Below are 18,628 nucleotides of genomic sequence, written 5' to 3'. Positions count from 1 at the left end.
GAAAAAGAGGTAATCCTAGTTACTAAAAAGGTAACAAAATATGAGAAATTATTTAAAGAATAGATCCATATTTGTGCACATTAAAAAAAAAAAGGTGATCCCACAGAATGTGGAACTTATCAAACAATATTATTGTAACATGAAAGCAAAATTTTACAGAAGATTATTCAAAAATATTTATAACAATACATCTAAAACTAACAACAAAAAAATGGATTCAGAAAAGCACATAAAACAGTGATATCATTGAGAATACCAAAATATTTTTATCTGTGCTTTATTGACTATACAAAATGCATTCAACTGAGTGGAACATGACAAATTATGGATATTTCAAAAATTTGGAATTCAGTATCACTCCATCGTTTTTATAAAGAACCTGTATATGGACAAAGGGACAGTCATTCGAACAGAATAAAGGGATGCCGTGCAGTTTAAAATCAGGAATGAGGACTGTATCTTTTCACATGCCTGTTGAATCTGTACACTGAGCAATAATCTATACAGCTGGACCTATTACCCTATACAGGGTCACTATGAGTCAGAACTAAATGGCAGTTAAGCAAAACAACAATATGAAAAATAATGTGACATCAGGATTCAAGGAAGACCCATTAATACTTATTATATGGAGATGTTCCAACCTTGCTCTTGACCATAACAATACATTTGCTCATTTTTAAAGGGCAGTAATAACTGCAAAGCCATTTGAACTGCAAGGTTCATGGTTCAAGCTCACCAGCTGTTCCTTGGAAATCCTATACAGGGTTATTATGGGTCAGAATCAACTCAACGGAATTTAACAACAACAACAACAATGTTGTCTTGCAAAAATTTCCTTGGGACTTTATCCCATCTGTCTTATACTTTAGAGTCCTAGTGTGGTGCTGTGGCAGACTGCAAAGCCATTTGAACTGCAAGGTCCATAGGTTCAAGCTCACCACCTGCTCCTCAGAAATGCTATACAGGCTCGTTATAGGTCAGAATAGACTCAACGGCACTTAATAACAACAACAACCTTAAACCTTGATGCTGCACCTCCATATTTAATTTCATTCCTGAAAGTCAAAGAATATCTAATAGGACAACAATTTGAGTTCCTTGAAGTTGTTAAATCCTTTGTTTTGTTTTGATATAAATCAAAGAATGCCAAGAAGGGAAGAATAAGAGAACTGGTAATGCCATCTTCAGAAGTGTCTGTATCTAGATGGCTGATATGAAAAATTGCTTCACAGTTTTACATTTTTTTTAATAAGCAGTTTAATAAAGTTTCTATTGCTTTGTAGCAATACTTTTTGGTCCTCATATTTGGTCAAAGGTGGTTATATGAGATGACAGATATAAATGACAGAAAACCTTTCTTGGTATCGTGGAATTTCTGTTCCAGGAAATTAATTTTCATCATTACATCGTAATATTATAGAGATGAGAAAATATTTTATGAATTAGTGTTCATTAATGTTAATACTAGAAATTATTTCACTAAATACAAAAAAATGATTTTCAAATTTCATTTCAATAATTAAATAAAATATCAGTAATCCCAGGTTATGATAAGATCGATTAATAGCTTTGTCTTTATCAATTTGCAGGTAAATTGGAACAGATACATATGGTTCTTATCTAGCTTTACTTTGTTGTTGCTGTCTTTATGTTCCATCTATTAAGTTCTGAGGAGTCCTGATGTGGCACTGTAGGATAAATGCTAGGCTGCTAGGTACATAATTAGTAGTTCAAACCTACCAGTTGCTCCTTGAAAACCCCATACAGGGTAACTATGAGTCAGAACTGATTCATCAATACTTACCAATCCTAACAAGAAGCCCCCATCTGCTAAATTATATTATAAATAAGTATATTACTCAGGTTCAACCTCATTACCATTAATCTCTTACTTTTTTAGGAGTCCTCGTATGGTGCTGTAGGATAATTACCAAACCACAAGCTTAGTTTGAAACAAGGCTGGAGGTTCAGAAATACCAGTCATTCCTCAGAAACCCTGTACAGTGTCACCGTGAGTTGGAGCTGACTGAAGGCAATTAACAATAACAACAGTCTTTTTATAGCATTTATATAGACCATTTGCTCTGTTTCTACAACTTTGTTTCCAACTTTTCTCCCATTCTACAATTATCACACATTTTCTCATTTTGTATTCTTTATGGGATATCATTTGTTCTCCCTTTAATAAAATATATCCATCCTTCACAAGACAGGTCTAATGTCATCTACTTTATGCCATGGTCATTGATGATTTTATACTTCCTCGGAAATTCCAGATACATGCTATTGGTCTCTTATCACATGTGCCAGAATCACCTTTATATAATAGTTACTTTCTGTTCCCTACTATATTGCAATGGTGCTCTGGTAGAGTAGCAGTTGCGAGTTGGACTGCTAACTTAAAGGTCAGTAGTTCAAAACTACCAACTGTTCTGCCTAAGAAAGATAAGGCTTTCAGCTCTATACCAATTTGCAGCCTCTGAAATCCAATACAGATTCGCTATGAGTCAGAACCAACTCCACGGCACACCACCACAACAACTGTCGTGCAGGGAATCCTAGTGTGATGCTGTAGGTTAATGTACTGGACTGCAATGTCAGATTGAGCTACAAGGTTAACAGTTCAAGCTCACCAGCACCATCTTGGAAACCTTATACATGGTTGGTTTGAGTCGGAATCAACTCGATGGCACTTAAAAACAATGACTACATTTTAAAGGAACTCTGGTAGAGCAGTCCATTAGTGTTTTTCTGATAATTTAAAGACGGGTGGATCAAACTTACCAGCCACTCCATAGTAGAAAAATGTGACAATCTGATTCTATAAAAATCATAATGTTGGGAATTCTATGGGAAAGCTTTATTCATCTCATTTGCAATGTGTACTACACTGTAACCCAATTATGGAGCTAGAATAACTATGTTTGTGCTTTGTAGTTGTGGTTAGGTGCCGTTGAGATTGTTCCAAATCATAGTGACTCTGTGAACAATATGAGACTGGTCCAGTGCTTTCATCACAATTATTGTGGTTGAGCCCATTGTTGTTGTCACTACACCAATCTGGTGATCTTCTTTTTCTCTGACACTCCAATTTACCAAGCATGAAGTCATTTTCCAGGGACTGGTTCCTCCTGATAAGATATCCAAAGTATGAGAAACAAAGTACCATCACCTTGGCTTCTAAGGAGCATTCTGGCTATACTTCTTCCAGCAAAGATTTGTTTGTTCTTCTGTCAGTCCATGGTACTTTTAATGTTCTTCTCCAACATCATAACTCAAATGCATCAATTCTTCTTTGATTTTCCTAATTCATTGTCCAACTTTTGCATGCATGGAATGCTATTGTTAATACATAGTTTGGGTCAGGTACACCGTAATCCTCAAACTGACATCTTAGCTCTTGAATATATTAAAGAAGTCTGGTTCAGCAGACTCATCAAATGCAATAAATTGTCTCATTTCCTGACTGCTACTTCCAAAAGTGTTCATTGTATATCCGAGAAAAATGATGTCTTTGACAGATTCAATCTTTTCTCCATTTATCATGATGTTATTTATGGATCCAGTTGTGACACTTCTGTTTTCTTTACATTGAGGTGCACTACATACAATATGTTTGTGTGGGTTTTTTTTTTTTATTCTTCTTCAGTAAGTATCTTAAGTCCACTTTGCTTTTAGAAAGAAAGGTTGTATCATCTGCATTCCAAAGGTTGTTACTGAGTCTTCCTCCAATCCAGATGTCACATTCTTCTACATATAACCCATCTTCTCAGATTGTTTGCTAAGCATACAGATTGAAAAAATAGAAAAAAACTTGGACCACAACTTTCTTGATTTTAAACCATTCAGTATACCCTTATTCTATTCCAATGATTACCTCTTTGCCTATATAGAGGTTCTGCATGAGCACAACTAAGTGTTCTGGAATGCCCATTATTTGCAATATCATCCATAGTTTCTTACGATCCATATAGTTTAAATACTTTGCATAGTCTTTAATTATTGTATTCTCTGCTTTCAAACAAGATGTATGTGATGTCAACCATGATATCCCTAGTGCCACATACTATTCGGAATCTGGCTTGAACCTCTGGCTTGAGCCTTGTGAATGTACTATTACAGGAGGGTTTTTTTTGTTTTGTTTTGTTTTTTTAATCTTCACAAAATTTTATTTACATATGAAATTAATGATATTGTCTGGTGCGATCCACATTCCACTGGGCCAAGTCTCTTTAGCATGGATGCAAGTATGGCTACCTTCCAATATGTTGCTCAGATAGCTGCCTTCCTTATGTTTTGGCATACATACGTGGGCATTTTCAGTGCTACATCATCAGTTTATTGAAGTATTTTAATTTGTGTTCCATCAATAGCTGGAGTCTTGTTCTTCACCAATGTCTTCAGTGCAGCTTGGAATTCTTCCTTCAATAACATTGGATCTTGACCATATGCTACCACTTGAAATGTTTGGGCATAAACCTTTTTTTTTTTTTTTTGTATATACCTCCCATCCTCTTTTGATGCTTTCTGCATCATTCAATATTATGCCTATGTTGTTGTTGTTGTTAAATTCTGTTGAGTCAATTTCAACCCATAGCAATCCTGTATAGGGTTTCCAAGGAGCAGCTGGTAAGTTTGAACTGCCGACCTTGCAGTTAAATGGGCATCCATAGAGTCCTTAAATATTGCAAGTCAAATTACCTTTAGTTCTTTCAGCTTGAAAAAGGTTGGGTGGGTTCTTCCCTTTTGGTTTTCTAGCTCTAGGCCTTTGCACATTTCATGATAATAGTTGACTTTCTCTTCTTGATCTGCCCTTTGAAATTTATGATCAGCACTTATACCTCTTCATTCTGTCCTTTAATTTTACCTTATCTATACTCCATAGTCTCTTCTGGCATTGATTTTTTTCTTTCCTGTCTTTTAATGACTTTTTTCTTTTTCTTTTTATGATATTCTTGAAGGAATCACACAGATCTTCCAGGCATCACCTATTAGTATAATATAGCAAATATGTTCTTGATTGTTGTTGTTAAGTGCCGTCGAGTCGGTTTCGACCCATAGCGACCCTGTACAGGGTTTCCGAGGGTGTAAATCTTTACGGGAGTAGAAAGCCTCATCTTTCTCCCACGGAGCAGCTGGTAGTTTCGAACCGCTGACCTTAAGGTTCACAGCCCGATTGATATTATGTATAAATTTAGGTAGGATATATTTAGAGCCATATTTGAGCTCTTGTGGAGTTGTTTCCATTTTCTTCAGTTTTAACCTAAACTTGCATATGAGAAAATAAAGGTCTATTTCAGAATCAGCCCTTGTTTTTTTTCTGACTCTTCCCAGAGATGCAGTCAATTTGATTCCTGTGTATTCCATCTTGTGAGGTCCATATGTATAACTGCCTTTTATGTTGATTAAAAAAGGAATCTACAATGAAAAAAATAACTTGTACTGGAAAATTCTATCATGCACTTTCCTGTATTAGTTCTTATCACCAAGGCCATATTTTCCAAATACTGATTCCTCCCCTTTGTTTCCAGTCTTCACATTGTAATCACCAGCAATTATCAATTCATTTTGATTATTGTTGATGTTGTTGTTAGGTTCCATCAAGTCAGTATCAACTCAGATAAACCTTAACGACAACACAACAAAACAAGTCTTGGTCCTTAACAATTGTTGCCACACTTTAGCCACTTTGCCAGTCCATCTCACGGCAGGTCTTCTTTTTCTCTCCACCTTACCAAACATGATATCCTTTTCCAGCAACTGGTCCCTCCTAACACTCTGTCGGAAGTTTGAGAGACAAAAATTGGTCATCTTGGCCTCTAAGGAGCACTCTGGCTGCACTTCTTCAAACATAGATCTGTTGGTTCTTTTGGCAGCCCATGGTACTTTCAATATTCTCCTCCAACACAATAACTCAAATGCATCAATTTTCCTATAATTTTCCTTATTCACTGTCCAACTTTCACATGCATATGAGGTTATTGAAAATATCATGATTTGGGTGAGTCACACCTTAGTCCTCAAACTGCCATCTTTGCTCTTCAAAAGTTTGAAAAGGTCTTGTGCAGCTGTTTTGCCTAATGCAATATGTCATTTGATTTCTTGACTGCTGCTTCCATGAGTGTTGATGGTTGATCAAAGAAGAATGAAGTCCTTTACAACTTCAATCTTTTCTCCACTGATAAAAAGGTTGTTTATTGGTCCATTGGTGACATTTTTTTTTTTTTTTTACATTGAGATGCAATCTGTTCCAAAGGTTGTAGTCTTGGATCTTCGTCAGTAAGTATTTTAAGTCCTCTTCACTTTCAGCAAGAAAGGTTGACTCATCTGCATATCGAAAGTTGTTAATGAGTCCTCCTCCAAACCTGATGCCACATTTTTCTTCATATAACCAAGCGTCTAAGATTATTTGCTCAGAATAGAGTTTGAATAAGTATGGTGAAAGAATATAATCCTGTTGCATACCTCTCCTAATTTTAAACCATTCAGTGTTCCCATGTTTTGTTCGAAAAACTGCCTCTTGGTCCATATACAGGCTCCTCATGAGCACAAGTAAGTGTTCAAGAATACTCATACTTTGCAATGTTGTCCATAGCTTTTCATGATCCACACAATTGAAAGCATTTGCATAATCAATAAAGCACACGTAAATATATTTCTGGTATTCTCTGATTTCAGCTAAGATCCATCAGACATCAACAGTGACATCCCTCATTCCACATCCTCTTCTGAATCTGGCTTGAACCTCTAGAATTCCTCTGTCAATATATTCTTACAGTAAAACTTTACTCACATGAGATAAAAAAGTTATTGTCCAATGATTTCTGCATTCCTTTAGGTTACCTTTCTTTGGAATAGGCACAAATATGTATCTCTTCCAATCTGTTGGCCAGATAGTTGTCTTCCAAATTTCTTGGCATAGATGAGTGATTTCCTCTAGTGCCACTTCAATTTGTTGTAAGATTTTAATTTGTATTCCATCAATTCCTTGAACATTTTTCTTTGCCAATTCCTTCAATGCACGCTGGACTTCTTTCTTCAGTATCATTGGCTCTTGATCATAGGCTACTTCTTGAAATGGTTGAACATCAACCATTTCCTATTGGTACAGTGACTGTGTATGCTTTCCTCTTCTTTTGATATTTTCTGCACCATTCAATAATTTCCCCAGAGAATCCAATAAGGAAAGCCAAGGCTTGAATTTTTCTTCAGTTCCCTCAGCTTGAGAAATACTGATTGTGTTCTCCCCTTTTGATTTTCTAACTCCAGGTCTTTGCACATTTTGTTATAGTATTTGACTTTGTCTTCTCACACTGACCTTTGAAATTTTCGTGTACCTCCTCATTGCTTCCATTTGCTTCAGCATGTCTACGTTGGAGAGCAAATTTCAGTCTATTCTGACATCCATTTTGATCTTTTGTTTCTTTATTGTCTTCTTAACGACATTTTGCTTTCTTCCTGTATGATGTTCTTGATGTCATCCCTCAACTCTTATTATCTTCAGCATTTAGTGTATAATGTATCAAATCTGTTATTCGATGATGTCTAAATTCAGATAGGATATTTTCAAGGTCATATTTTGGCTCTTGTGGACTTGTTTTTGTTTTCTTCAGCTTCATTCTGAATTTGTATATGAACAATTGATTGTCTGTTCCACAATCTGCCCCTAGCCTTGTATTGACTGATGTTATAGGGCTTTTCCATCATCTCTTTCCACAGATGTAGTCAATTTGATTTCTCTATATTGTATCTGGTAAGGTTCATGTGTATATTCATCTTTTATGCTGTCAAAAAAAGATATTTGAAATGAACAAATCATTGGTTTTGCAGAATTCTATCATGTGATCTCCAACATCATTTCTTTCTCCAAACCATGGTATTTGACAGACGAGTAGTGGATATTGATTTTATATTTGATCAATTTCAGATTGAAGAAGTTGGTAAAATTCTTCAATTTCTTTATCACTGACTATAGTGGTTGAGGTATGAATTTGAATAATATAGGTACTAATTGGTCTTTCTTGTAGGCTTATGTCATAGACAGTATTATACTTCAAGATAGATCTTTGAGTGGTCTTTTTTTAATATAATGATTGTGATGCTATTCCTCTTGAGGTTTTTGTTTCAGGCATAGTAACCATATGATTGTCAGTTTTTAAAGGGACAATACCAATTCATTTCAGCTCACCAGTGCCTGGGATATTGATCTTTATGCATTCCATTTCATTTTTGGCATTTTTCAGTGTTCCTAAATTCATATATTAAATACTTTGTACCTTCCTTGTTCTTATTACTAATGGATGTTTATAGTTTTTTTTCTCCTTATTTTGAGTTGTGCCCCATCAGAAAATGAAGGTCCTGAAAGTTATACTCCATTTGTGTAATCATAGTCAGCTCTACTTTTTGGAGTAATTTCTTCTGCAGTTTTTCATGTGTCCCTTCCAACTTCAGTGGCTCATCTTCTGGCACTATATCTGAAAATGCTCTGCTATTGTTCATAAGATATTGAGAAGCTAAATAATCAGATGTAGTTTACTTATCTTTCTTCTTAGTCTGGAAACTGAGCTGAAATCTGTCCACCATGGGTGACCCTACTAGTATTTAAAATATCAGTGGCATAGCTTTCAGCATAACAGCAACACAGAAGTCCTCATACTACAAGAAACTAATAGATGAGAGTTGTGGCAAACAGTGCTATCTTAGTGTCTAATCTGAATAAACACTAAGTTCCTATTATTTTACACATTTTAAATCTTTGCAGAGAAACTATTTTCCATCTATTAAAAGCATAAAAACGACTGAGAATTCAGTCTTTTCTCGACTTTTTCCATCCTCTGATAATCTACAGAGAATAGCTTGGAACAGTTATGCAATTTCCTAAGACATAATTTATGTGTATCCTTTTCTTATTACAGCACATAACCTACTTTTGTAGAACTGTGAACTTCCATTATAAATCAGAGTTCAAGAACATTTAAGTTTATGAGGAAAATTGTATGAAAATAATCAATGTATAACTAGTTTTAAAATAGCAATTTATTAACTACAACATTTTATAGATACACTAATTAATTTATTAGAGTCTTAGAAATACTTGTAATTGGGTGTTGTTGTTGTTGTTAAATGCCATTGACCCATAGCCACCCAGTATAGGGTTTCTAAGGACCAGCTGATGAGCTTGAACCACTGACATTATGATTTAAACCAGCTTTGCAGTATAGTGCAATAGCCCAAGCACCACACCAGGACTCCTAAAATTGGAAAGCATTCTTAATACTCATAATATAGTTATAAAATTAATTTAAAGAGTTTATCAGACACTTGTTTTGAAATCTAGAAGTTAAAAAAATATAGAAAACAAATTGATAAAGCATGCCTTCTTATTCTAATTCAAGAGCACTGATGAAAGATAAAATATGTAATAGGCCCCCAACTGTCCATCTCTCTCTTCTCTCACACACCTGCCTCCACACACATACACACAATCATTATAAGTTTTTTCATAAATACTTTATTATAAATAATATATATAATTAATATATATTATTAACTATAAATAATATATATAGTTAATGATGTCAAACTGTACATAGTAAACTGCATATGTGATTTTAGTTTTTAAGTTATACTATGTTATATCAAAACAGGGTTGCTATGGCAGCATTTTACAACTGCACTTAACAACCACAAATAATTTGAAATGAAGGAATTTGATTCATTTTATTGTCATTCATCCAAAATGTTAAAAGTCAGTTTCTATTAAGAAATGCTAAACTCAAATATAATACAATTCAAATGCCAAGGAAAAAAAAAACACTGCAAGTTGCCTCGAATACTTATTTAGGTATTAGATTAAGACTTAAAAGCTGAAAATTATATGCAGGACAGAGAATGGTACATTTTGAAGTTTTTAAATTTTACATTAGGAATAACCTTATTATTTATATTCTAAGTATTTTATTACATACTTGCTTCTCATCCTATTCATGAAGAAATTATTCTTTCTTGCTGTACATTTCACTGTCACTGTTTTAATGCTGACAGCCGTCATTCTCATCTGTAGAGCTCATATAAATCTTATCCAACATCATTCCTGCCTATTCTCTTTCCTACCATGCATTATAAGTTCAATATTGCAAATGTGATACAAGCATCCTATTTCAAATCCTTTAATAAATGTCCTTTGGCATCAAAATAAAACTAAAACCATCCTGAGTTATAAAGTTTTCCATGATCTCAGTCTTACCTATTTAATTCAGCTTTAATATCACCAGTCCATATTTAATTTTATTTGCACAATTAAAATATATATCCTACTTGACCCAAAATAACTTTTCAATTATTTTGGTCTCTAAAGAGTTAGGGAGCACTCACTTTCTTGTTGTTGTTGTTGTTGTTGTTGTTAAGTGCCATCAAGTCGGTTCAGATTAATAGGGACCCTGCAGTGTTTCTGAGCACAATGGTGGGTTTGAACCAATGACCTTGCAATTCAAACTTACCTTGATGTCTAGGGCATTGTCCTACATGCCACACCAGAACTCCCAAAAATGTCATAGTTGTAGTAAAAAAGAACTAGTTTCTCTTATAGTAATGGTGTGGTGTTGCAGGATACAGTAACCTCAAGGTTGCTGGTTCAAATCCAGCACTTAACAATAAAAAAGAAGTTTGTTAGCACATTAATTAATGTACTGTTAGGTAAAATCTTATTATTGTGTGTTGGGAAAATATACTATAAATAATTCAAATAAAATTTCAATCACTTAAAAATTTAGCATTGAGTATTCATAATAGTACATGTGCAAGCTAAATTTTAGGGTTCATTGAACAAAGGAACAGTTGCTATGAGCAAAGTCACAGTTGAATTTATTGGTCAAGTAACAAGTTAAGGCATCCAGAGCAAAAGTTTTTTGAATACAAAATGTTTTTTACTTTCTTCCTCATATCCAGAAACTGTTTCATTTTAAAGTTTAATTTATTTATATGTTTGCTTCCTGGTGTTACATTTTTGTTGTTGAATGTGATATTGAGAAAAATTTGCAAATATTAAATAAAAGCAGGCTTTTCAACCTTTGATGAAGCTAGAATGGGTGAAGAAATCGTGGCATAGTTCAAGGTTAGGGCTACATTGAGGGAGATTGTTGTTATTGTTGTTAAGTGCTGTGGAGTAGGTTCGGACTCATAACAACTCTGTATAACTTTTCTGAGGAGTGGCTAGTGAGTTTGAACCACCAACGCTGCGGTTCAAACCGATCTTGCCGCCCAGTGCATGATCCCACAATGCTACACCAGAAGGGAGCTGAAGATCCATGAGAGCTTTGAGTGTAACTGCTAAGAGTCAGGAGTAGTGTTTAAAAGAGTAAACTAAAATAAAAAAGAGAAAGCAATCCTCAAATATATCCAAGGAAAGTGACATTGAAAGTGGAGTAGAAGTCAAACCTAACTTCTCTTTAAGGAAAAAAAAAAAGTTTTCCTCAAAAAACAAAAACAAATTTCTCTTCCTGTACTTTTGATTTCATGCAAAATGACATGAAACTTTTTGCAGAAACAGAGAGGTTCTATGACGATTTAAGATATCTAACGTAGGTCAATTTGAAATAATTCTTTTAAATATCCTTCAAGTTCATTCAGAAATCACTATGATAAAAATAAGATAAGATTCATAAGTAGCAGAAAGCCAGCTGTTGAGAACAGACTCTAAATTGAGGGAGAAGGAAGGAATCAGAGAAAGGTGATTTGGATTTGCTGACTTCTCATGTTTTTTGTTTGTTTATAGTTTACAAATTCATCCAATTTCATAAGTAGAGTTTCCTAGTCAGTAGAATGATGAGGGAAGCAGATGGCATAATCATTTATTAAAAAATCAGCTACCTTCTCATATATATGATAACTTTCACTTCATTCTTTGAGATTTGCATTTTAAATGATTAAGGATCTAGTAAGACAGCGTGAAACCTCATTAACAAAGATATATCTTCAGGCCTCTACCTGAGGGAAAAGTGGTAATTTTTCCACCTCATAGCCCTCAGTTTAAATACCTGCTGACTTGTTTTATCTATATTTATTTTAAAGTACTTCAGCTACATTAATTCACCTTTTAACTATAGAAAATTCCAGATTTTAAAATCAAGCTTTTAGTTATAAACTAAAATAAACCAGAATGCATTTCATTTATGAAGCCTATATAGTCTATGGAGTCCTGGTGTGGTGCTGTGGGTTAATGTTCTGGACTACAAAAAACAAAAACAAAAACAAAAAACAAGTCTTGTGGTTCAAGCTTACCAGCTGCTCCTCAGAAACCCTATATGCGGTTGCCATGTGTCCAAACCTACTCGACTCCACTTAACAATGACAAAAACATACATTCTATGACAATGCACAGTATAATAATAACCAAGTATACCTCTTGATGCTAAGGCAAGAGGGGATAAACTAACCTAAACCAACTTACGTGATGTTGCAGTTACATAGGGAACTAGCATATCAGATTTGATTTTAAACAGATATGGTGATTTTTACTAGAACTTCAAAGTAAAATACATGTAGTTCAAAAAGTAAAAAGAAACATTGTCAGCTAATCATAGCAAACCTTTAGGACAGAATAGAACTGACCCATAGTGTTGTCAAAGTTGAATCTTTATAAAAGCACACAAATACCCTGAGAAGTGACTGGTAGGTTCCATCCACCAATCTTATTGATTAGCAACAAAAAGCTTAACCACTGTGCTACCAAGGCTCGTTAAAGATCATATATTATTTTGCACATATGGCAAAGAAAGTATATATAATAACTAAGTATAATAACTAAGGTTAGTCAACGCATTCTTTATTTTTTGTTATCTTAGTTGCATGAGAAAACTTTACAATGAATAAGGAAGACCAAAGAGTAAGGGATATTTTTGGTTTATGGTGTTGACAAATAATAATTAATATACCACAGACTGTCAGAAAAGCAAACAAATTTGTCTTGGAAGAAGTACAGCTAGAATACTCTTTAGAAATGAGGCCTAGTGAGACTTCATCTCATGTAAATTGAATATGCGATCAGGGGAGACTAACTCCTGAAGAAGGACATGATGCTTGGTAAAATATGGGGTCAGAAAAATAAAGGAAGACCCTCAATGAGGTGGATTTTCACCGTGACTTCAACAATAGGCTCAAACATAGAAAATATTGCAAATATGGCTCAGGAATGAGTATTATTTCTATTCTTATGCAAAGGTCCCTGGTTATAATCAATTCCATGGCACCTAACAACAATACTACCTGCTCCTTGGAAACCCTATACAGGGTAGCTATGGGTCAGAATCCACTCGACAGCACTTAACAACAACAAAAATAACAGCAAGAGCATTTCTCTTGCTGCTTTCCCAATCACTGCAGCAGTAATATAGCATTAAAGAATAGATAGCAAGTTGCACAAAGTTACAAAACTGCATCATAAAAGAAATATTGTTATTTGAAAGAATCAGGTAAACTTAGTCAATGAAACATAACATCTCATTCATATTAACCTCCAGTCACTACCTCACAATCCTAGGCATTGATCTGATCATGTGCTTTACTAAGTAATTTCAATCTTTTCTACAGTTGTCTACCTCTTTTCTGTAACACCCACTCTCTTCTTTAGAAATGTTTTGTATTCTTTCTTTTACTTGGTAGATTCTGAGGGGAAAAAAGTAGGAGGCTATTTTCAGTAGTTATATTTGCATGTGCTAGAAAAACATTCAGAATCTTTGAGCTATATTTTTCACCTCATTCAGCTCTAAATCTAAAAAAAAAAAGGCAACAACAACAACAAAAACCCCACAACAATGCCCCGATGATTCTGATTCATGGAGACTTCATGTGTTGCAAGTTAGAACTGTGAATAGTTGGGTTTTCATGGATTTGACCTTTCAAAGCAGATCATCTGAAGTACCTCTAGGTAGGTTCTGTCACAGGGGACAAAAGACCTAATATTTGCATACATAAATATTATTGAGACTCTTTATTTTGCCTTAAAAAGAAATAAAAGCAAGACAAAACAAAAATAGACGACCCAACTGAGGAAAATCAATATGATACCATAATGAAATCACAAGTTCTATCATCAGATGTGACCTTTATAAGACTTTGAGAACAAAGACATGTGAAGGAACTAAACTCTCACTACTCTCACTACTGAAGTCTTTCAAGGCAAAAAGCCTTCAGATTTCAAACTTCTGGTGTGGCACTGGATTAACACACTGTAATACAAAGTCAGTTTGAACAACAAAGTTGACGGTTCAAGCTCATCAGTCTGCTCCTTGGAAACTCTGTACAGGGTTGCTATGAGTGGAGCCTACTCGATGGTATTTAAAAACAACAACAAAGCAGCTTTAACAGATAAACATTTAGTTATAGCAGAATAGTTAATTATCTGCTAAGATCCTAAATGTGTTAATTGGAGCATGACAATCCTCCCAACTCCAGAGGGTAGTGGATTGTCCTAGGTAACTCCAGAGGGTAGTGGATTGTACTAGGTTCAAATATGTTTCTAGGTGCTTGCTGCAATAATTTTAGAAGGAATAGCGTGAGACTGGTACTTATGAGGTGGAGTTTACAGATATTCCAAATATCTTTCTTAAAGTGCTATCATCCCTGACTTTAGTTACTACTCCTCCCTTCAATATTCTCCCCAGTTCTGTTGATAGTATTCACAGCTGCATGGTCTTAGAATCAGTCTTTGAAAGGAAAAGCAACTTCAGGTGATATGGGAAGAACTGTAGCAGTATATTCCCCCACTCTCCTTCCCAGATCCTTCCCAAACATAGAGATCTATCCAGAAATATTTCTCCAAACTATTTGTCTATTTGCACCTATTATGATGAGTGTGAGCACCTACTCATGAAGGCATACGAGCTAGCCCTTCATGTCTTCATCTCCCTCTGTTTTACATCGCAAATATTCCAACTGCCCGTTCCAGTTTTCTATCAAACCTTTATACAGAGTGTCATATGCAACATTGTATGTCCATTTAATATGATGTGTCTTGGCCCATTGCTGCACTCTGTGGACTGTGGACTGTAAAATGTGTTCTTTGATTTATGGAAATATAACTTGGTGTCTTAAATTGGCACAGTATCTTTGTTCTAATCCTGTAATGGCATTTTTGACATCTGTAGTCATTGCAGAATATGCAAAGCCCAGTCCAGAGTAAGCATCTATCTCTGTGAGGAACCATTTGTTCCTGGTGCCACTGGTGTCACTGAATATCATGGTCACCACAAAAGTCATTCTAACATTGCTTCCTGAGGTATTTGAGTTTATTTGACTGTAATTTCCATCAATTAATTAGGTGAAACCATGCACATATGATCTATAAGACTTTAAGGCTGGAATTGGTTAGTTTTGCCATCCAGCTAGGTTTAAAAGGAGCCATCTCAGGAGCAGAAACAGACAATCCCAGGACCATCAAGAAAGAAGAGAATGAGTGGAGTGGGAGATCCCTACTTAACAAAGCACTGACAACAGAGGCTGTGGCAGCTGCAGTGATATGGAACGGCTGTTAGTATTTAGGCTCATGGACTGAGTAAAGCTGTGTGCCTATAGGCAGGAGACTGGCATGAAGAGTGTGTCCTGTGGATATTTACCATCTGACTAAAGGAGCTTGGTAACACTTGCCAAAGCAGGGCAGAGACCCAGACAGTCAGATATCTGAAAGGCTGAGGACAAGAATGAGGCATGTCTGCAGTATGGCAGAAAAGAAGCTTTCTTGACTAGAGAACTTATGCATCCTGGGTTGTTTCTGAGTTGTACCCTGCTGTTGTTGTTGTTGTTAGGTGCCATTGAGTTGGTACCTTATGCACAACAGAACAAAACACTGCCCAATCCTGGGCCAACCTCACAATTGTTGCCACACGTAAGTCCACTGATGCTGCCACTTTGCCAATCCATCTTGCTGGGGGTCTTGCTCTTTTTCTATATCCTTCTTCAGTGACTGGTCCCTCCTGACAATATATCCAAAGTATGAGAGACTAAGTATGGCCATCCTGGCCCCCAAGGAGTACTCTGGCTGCACTTCTTGCAACACAGATCTGTTGGTTCTTTTGGAGGCCCATGGCACTTTGCTAACTTCCCTAATAAAGCCCATAACCACAAGTATTATTATGAGTTCTGTGTGGCCATTGCAATGGATTCTCAAACCCAGATATGTAGCAGAGAGTATTGTGGGAGGGATGGTTGGTGTAAAAATAAGGGATGGTTGGTGTAAGATGGTTGGGTAAAGAAGGTTGTGGGGTGGGTGGAGACATATTTGATCTCTGTTTTTACAGAAAACTGCATTGGGCTGATTTTAGGTAGGATTCTCTTTCCCCTGGTGAAGCCAGAGGGAGTGAGACATGGCTCCCATATGGTTCTTGTACTTTCATATGAAGCACATCAGTTGCTTCTTTTTTAGTGTTACATTGGCCATTTTAAGTGGAAGAGGAACAGTTTCCCTTAAAGGTAAACAGATAGTACTGCAAATTTGGTCCAGTCCACTAAATTGACTGTCTCTTCTGGATTGACTTTCCATGTAAATTGATCTAGTAATATCATTTGTGGCTGTTTCAAAGTGACTTGTGACCTCACATCAACCTAAACATACTCTTCCAATCTGCAAGATTTAAAAGTAAAGGCACAGCCTCTAAACTAGTCACTCTTAATACATTTTAATAATGTTTTTTTCTGGAAGTTGACAACAGCTACACATTGAAGTAAATCCTTTACAATATACCACCTGATTTCAACAGTCTCGTAGTTTTACCCCTCCCGATGAGCTACCTTCTTTGTGACCAGTATTCAAAGATCATGTAAATGGATCTAGTATTATCACTTGTGGCTGTTTCATAGTGAGTTGTCATCAACCAAAATATTACATCAACCAAAATATTCTCTTCCATTCTGAAAGATTCAAAAGTAAAGGCACAGCCCCTAAACTAGTCACATATAATCCATTTTAACAATTCCTGTTGTTCTAACCCATTTTTTTCTTTCCAACGGGGGCATGAGACAAGTGGTCTTAGTTTTGACTAAAACCTGATCTGCTCTTGGTTCAGTGTTACAATTAGTCTCTAAATATTTTTTCCTTGTCACTGCAGCTACTACTGATAAGAGAAACCATGGTATTGTATGTCTCACCCTTTCCTATAACTCTATGTATTTCCTAATGCATCCAACTAGCTAATTCATCAGGGGTTAAATCCATATATACCAATTTTATGTTCTATGAATAACTTTTTCCTTTAGTAAGTGATTGCAACTTAAAAACTGCCTTAAACTATTGTTGTTGTTGTTGTTAAGTGCCTTAAACTATAGGTGTTATTTATCCCACTCAGAAAATAAAGAATATTCATTCTCTTGTTTACACCTTTTCCCCCCACAAATCCTCATATTCTAGTGAGTCAGGACCATTTCAGTAAACCCCAAAATTCTGAAATCAATTGCAACAAAAATTTCTTTTAGAAAGATCAGTACAAGGCTGTTCCCTATGAAGTGGAAGGTAAATTACATCACAAATGTCCGACTTCCTTTAAAATCTGCAGACAAAACTGGAGTCCTGGTGTGGTGTTGTAGGAGAATAACTGGTCCAAAAGTCAGTTTGAACTGCAAGACTGGCAGTTCAAACCCACCAACTGTGTCTGAGAAACCATGTATAGGCTGATATAAACCAGACCTAACTCAACAGCAACTACAGTCACAATTAATCCTGTTTAAAAATATTCACAAATGAACTATATAATCCTATCAAAATCTTCCCCCCACCTTCCCTAAAACAAATCCATTAGAAAAAAGCAATTTGATGTAAGTTAACCATAGCTTAGCATCATCAGTCAAAACAGAGCCAGTGACAGATTGTGGAATAGACCATCAATTGGTAACATACAGTTTCATGCTGAAACTGAAGAAAATTAAATAAAGTTCATAAGAGCCAAAATATTACCTTGAATATATCCTACCTGAATTTTGTGTGAGTCCAGCTTACACCAGCAGAGCAGCAGAGATGATGCAGTTTAGAAATAAAACACAGACACAAGTTAGGGAATAAGGGAGACTGCAAGACTCATGATCTCTAGGACCAAGAGCCCAGCAGGACTCATGATCTCTAGGACCAAGAGCCCAGCAGGACTCATGATCTCTAGGACCAAGAACCCAGAGACAAGGCGGTACTCTGTATTTATTAGCCTTCAGCCTTTTCATCCCCCCAGGATGCCATACATCACTGACATTAATGGGGTCTTTTGACATCATACAGATTAAGGAAATGTTCTTAAGGAAGGGAAATACAAAACTATAATTCAGGGATGCATGAGTAGGTTTCCAGAGAGAACAATGCAGGGTGCCGGTTATCACATCTGGTCATCTCATACCAACCCGGCTTTGTGTCATGGCACTAGCAATAAGGAGCTGCTTTCTGCTTCCTTATGCCCTGGCCCAGACGTGACCCCCTTCCTCCTTCGTCTGTCCTTGGTGGTCTCCAATAGAATTTAGAGACGATTCAAGAACAGACTTGATATGTTACATTATTATGATTGAAGACCGAAAGGGTTGTGGGATGACATCAGGAAAATCATATATTAAAAAAGCAAAAGGTCATTTAAAAGATAGAAAAAAATGAAAAACCAAA

The sequence above is a fragment of the Chrysochloris asiatica genome, unplaced genomic scaffold (assembly GCF_000296735.1).
Source record: "Chrysochloris asiatica unplaced genomic scaffold, ChrAsi1.0 scaffold00240, whole genome shotgun sequence".
Lineage (NCBI taxonomy): Eukaryota > Metazoa > Chordata > Mammalia > Afrosoricida > Chrysochloridae > Chrysochloris > Chrysochloris asiatica.
The sequence above is the reverse complement of the archived record's forward strand: the minus strand, read 5'-3'. Positions refer to the sequence as shown.